Source organism: Macrobrachium nipponense, chromosome 31 (assembly GCF_015104395.2).
Source record: "Macrobrachium nipponense isolate FS-2020 chromosome 31, ASM1510439v2, whole genome shotgun sequence".
Taxonomy (NCBI): domain Eukaryota; kingdom Metazoa; phylum Arthropoda; class Malacostraca; order Decapoda; family Palaemonidae; genus Macrobrachium; species Macrobrachium nipponense.
The window spans coordinates 21,107,170-21,112,169 of record NC_061093.1 but is presented as its reverse complement, the minus strand read 5'-3'; the positions used below and the strand labels follow the sequence as shown (position 1 = coordinate 21,112,169).

Below are 5,000 nucleotides of genomic sequence, written 5' to 3'. Positions count from 1 at the left end.
GAAGACGATGGATTGACGAGCTAAGAAAATTTGCTGGTATAGAATAGCATACAAAGACCATAAACAGACGAGAGTGGAAGGACATGTCTGAGCCCTTTGTCCTGCAGTGGACTAACAACGGCTGATGATGATATAATATATGCCTGAGGTCGCCGCTAAGCCACCGTAGGTTCTGTTACTTGTCTTAATCTGCTTCATCGTTGCCATAAGGAAGATGTATATGGTCAGTCATTATAGCTATTCCATTTGTTGCACTTTGCAATACAATGTTCCGTTCACGAGTATATACCCGTATAGTAAAAAGTTGGCACACCGCTGATTGCATAAGTCGAGAAAACAAGTAATAATATGTTTGACCAAAACTTGGACAAGTACAAGTAGTTTATTGTAGTAAACGAGAGAGAAAAGTGACGGATGGACCAGGATTTAGGGAACTGAGGGGTTGAGAACTTTTCCTTTGCGAGCTACCTTACAAAATGTTAAACTTTAAATATCCCAATGCCGATTTGTTGCGTTTCTGGTACACATTCCATCATTGTTAGTTTTAGTAAATAGTTGTTTTTTTAATCTAGGTGTACTCTATTATTTACATTGCGTACTTTAAAAAGCTTTAACATTACGTCATTATCACGTGATCAAAACAAACCCGTGTCGAACGAACTGTGCGTGTTATTTACTCCTCGTACTGTCAGTAGACAACACCCAACAAGTCTGCCTTATCGGGGTTGTGTATATTTGTCTTTATTTATATAAAAAGATTAATACTTTGCTGCTTGATTCTGTTGAACAATTGAGATGGTACTTATAAGACAAATTAATGAGGTGGTACTGACGTTTCTCTATGGGACTGATTACAGGAGGTCCTTAAGTACACTTGTGTATATAAAATATGAATTTTAATTTATTTAGTCTTTAGATTAAAAAAAAGTTAATATCAGTATCATGTTATATATGCATTTTCAACAGAAAATGTTAACGAACAATGAAATTATGCAATCGAACGGACAAATTATAACGCGGGATCAATTACTACACAAAGCCGGCGGCCGGTGTTGTTATTGTTAAATTGGTCCCGCAAACCGAGAAGGACTAGGACGACCGTAATTTGTCAATCACTTTTTTGTAAGAAATCTGGAACGTTATGTATTAGCCACTCTTTTATGTCCACAGCTGATTGTTTTTAGCCTAAAAGTATAATAATGTCATAAATACAATTCATGTTATATCCAGAAACCGGTTCTTTTTAGGTGTACTACGTTAACCTATTCTGGTCTTGGAAGGACCAGTTTAACCTTGGGAGGCCTAACCCCCCCCCCCCCCCCCAACAGCCTCATAGGCCCAGTTCTTAAATTAGCCGTGGTTAATGTAGTCACCATTTTGAGGAGAATGTCATATAAAATCATGTAGGCTATATTAATTTCCAATTAGTAATGTGACCCGTAGGTACATTTTGAAACAGTTTTTCTAATGTTTGATGCATTTTCGTCCTTGACATTAGGCTAGGTAGGTAATGCTGGTGCAAACCAGCTTGAATACCTACAAGGCTATAGTTACATACATCATTTACGTCTAGACTTTACTGGCTAGTTATGTCATTTGTTATTAATTTCTCCCGAAAAATGTGAAGATTTTCTCGCTAGTATAACATTGACTCATAGGATGGCAGGCACTCCTACTTTTAGGAAACTGGAGAATAAAAAATGTATGGGTAATTATTCTACCCTAAGGCTTGGTGACAAGAATAGTGGTGAAGCTTAATTGCAGTTAAAAAAAATTACAAGTCTAGGTGAGAAAGTAAGGGAAGTAGGGAAAAACCAGCGACTACCAACCCTTATCATGGTGTTCAGGTCTTATTCACTCGATATTTAAATGGTGAAACAAGAATACAATTACAACTCTAAGCATACCATTCAAATGATTATTTTCGATGTAGCCCACATAAGAAGGCAAATTTTTCTCACATTATTTTGATAATTCCTCAAGTTACCTCATCTGTACTACATCAACACCATGTTCCATATCGGGTAACCCTAAGCCCTCATTCCGCGGTAAAGTAGACTATGGCAGTTGACGTTTTCCTACGTTATTTTACTTACTGAACAAGAATTTAAAGTAATATTTATTTGGACGATTGTAATTAACCACCAGGGGCCAATACAAAACACGGCGAAATACATTGGACGCCCCAATCCCTAGTGGATGTCATATTTGCGGTTACGTTTCTTGCAGGGTAATTCTAAAGAATAGTTCCGCATGGACTGCAAGGAACGTAACCGTGGATACGACATCCACTAGGGATTGGGGCATCCAATGTATTTCGCCGTGTTTAGTACTGGCCCCCGGGGGCTAATTACGGTCGTCCGAATAAATATTACTTTAAATTCTTGTTTAGTAAGTAAAATAACGTAGGAAAATGTCAACTGCCACAGTCTACTTTACCGCAGAATGAGGGCTTAGGGTTACCCAATATGGAACATGGTGTTGATGTAGTAGTACAGATGAGGTAACTTGAGGAATTATCAAAATAATGTGAGAAAAATTTGCCTTCTTATGTTTATTGTGCTAGGTATGGTAATTCCAAAGAGCAGATACTAAAAATGGCATCCTGCAGAGCTTTTCTGTGTGAAAACATACAAGATGGTAAATTTCTCAGATTATTTCAGTAAATTTTTCAAGTTATTTAACCTGTATTGCATCATATGCATCCTTTCCTATGTTTTCAGTAAAATATTTTATTAATAAACAATATCTCTATGTGGAGCTCTTCCTTAGAAAATCTACCTCAGTCCCTTATGGATGAACAAAATATTCTGGTCTGCAACTGGTGCAAATCATGCCTGCAGTTTTACTGTTTTTGTTGTGGTTCTGAAAAATTTTATTTGTTCCGATACGTAATACAAACCCTCGGTCCTTTAACAATAGGAAGGTAACTAGCGGCAGCTGGGACGGTCGTAAGCTTCGAACAAGGGGAGAACGGTAGTTAACTGCTTGTCCGATCGTTGCGCGCGCCCGCGCGCCCGAGAGGTGAAGAATCACTTTTGCTTTCGGCCGCGGGTGTGAAGGACGTGTTCGTCATCGCTCTCTGCCCGCTTCATCGTCGTATGCTTTGTTTATATTGTGTTTTCTACTAATGGTTTGGTTTGACTTGAAAATGAAACTGTAAGTACACTGTTTTCATTTTCAGTACTTTAATTATGAATCACATGGAGCTATCGCCGTAGAGACGGCGATTTCCGCTCTTTTCATGAATTGAACCCTTGAATTATGTCTCGGTGCCGAGGGCGGGCGCACTCGCGCCGAGTCATGTATTTTGGGCGAAAGTGTGTAATTGAAAGATGTAAGTACTCTTTTTCATTATATTTTTGCCCTGTGCGTTCGTTGCCGAGAGCTTGATTGCGCTCGGCAAGAGCCTCTTATTTTGTATGAATAGAATGCAATGAAAGTGGATTCGCAATGCAGTTTTCTTTTCATTTTCATTTTATTAATTGCATCAAATTTAATTTTGGATCAATTTCCGCTCTTACCCGGGAATTAATCCTTACGAGTTTATTGCTGTGAAAGTGAAATAGCAAGTGCAGTATTGTTCATTTTCATATATATTTATGATAGCATCATATTATTATGGATCAAGTTTCCGCTCTTACCGGGAATTGATTTTTCCCTCTTTAAGTTCTATGAAGTGAATCGCAAGTGCAGTATTCTGTTTCATTTTTCATATTACTTTTCACTGCTGTGCGGGGGTAGGGAAGCGAAGGTCTGCCAGGAAGTCGTCGGAAAGCTCTCCCGCGACTCCCTTGGTATCCGATTCTTCGTCTTCTTTCCTGCCCCCCGCTCAGCTTCCTCGTATTTTGTTTTTTGGGTCTTCCTTCCGTTCGGGTGGGGCATGTCTCCCCCCTCCCCCCCCCGTGCGTGAGGGAACCCCTCTTACTAATCTGTCTGTGCTACCGCAGGTGCTACAGCCCGTGGGAGACGACCTTGGACAGGTATGGACCACTGCGGCTGCAGGGCGTGCCTAGCATCCACGATCCGCTGCAGAGTCTAGCGAGGTCTGGGGCGGTGACCGTTGGAGTGGTCTCCACTACAACCTTCACGGCCGCTTATGCTGCTTCCCCCCGCTGGTCTACACTCCCCATGCTGTGTCGGTGACTGCCGTCTGCCGCTTCTAGGGCCGGTCGCCGCCGTACCGAGGAGGGTATGCCGCCGCCGCCGCCTGTGTTTTCTTGTGTTGCCTGCCCCAGACTTTCCGCTGTTCCAGCAGCTCGCCCCTGGACCTGCCGCCAGTACCACGCTGGCTGCCGATGATTCTACGAGTCGATGGGTGGTGCCTGCCGTACCTGTCGCTGATGTGGTTCCCGCTACTGGCTTGGCTGTCCCTTCTGTGTTTACGCGTGCCGCTGTTCCTGCCGCTCCTGAGCTGGTTGCTGTTCCTGTCGCTCCTGGTTCCTGCGCCTGTCCATGCTGGTCCTGCCCATGGTGTGTCTTCCCCAGTCCCAGGTCCTTCCGGACAGGTGCAGTCGGGCCGTGTGTTGCTTCGGCAATAGGCCCGACTCCGCCTGGATGGAGGACCTGACGACTGTCCTGCGTGAGCTGACGAAGAAGAGGAAGGTGTCATCTTCGTCTTCGTCTGTTGCTGCCTCTTCCCTTCGACTTCTAAGGCCCATAAAGCCGAAGAAGAAGAAGGCTGCCTCCCCCCCTAAGAAGTCTCCTTCGGGAACTTCTAAGGGCCCGTCCCACCTCGGTGGGAGGGGGTCCTTCTGCTGGTCCTCCTTGCTCCTTCGGGAGCGGGGCCCGTCTCCCCTTCCGTAAGGAAGAGATAGACGGGGACCAGAGGAGTATCGGTTAGCTCTGGTACTTCCTCGCCTGGTGCTAGCGGCGATGCCGCTACGCCAGGTTTCCGGCTCGGTCTCTCGTTCGCGGAGATCCCGAGTGTACGCTCTCCCTCGGGAGACGTGCATGCCAAAGTTTCGGCGCCAGAGTTCGCTCGGCGCCAAGACCACGGC

At 44.2% G+C, this 5,000-nt stretch overlaps 1 protein-coding gene across 1 annotated transcript in view; it reads left to right on the top strand.

The window, feature by feature from the left end:
- The first annotated feature begins 659 nt into the window (after window positions 1-659).
- The window catches only part of LOC135206678 (mitochondrial fission process protein 1-like), a 125,622-nt gene continuing 121,281 nt past the window's right edge, over window positions 660-5,000 (top strand). Inside the window, 1 exon segment of the mRNA XM_064238068.1 lies at window positions 660-724. The gene's annotated coding sequence lies outside the window, so the exon portion shown is untranslated.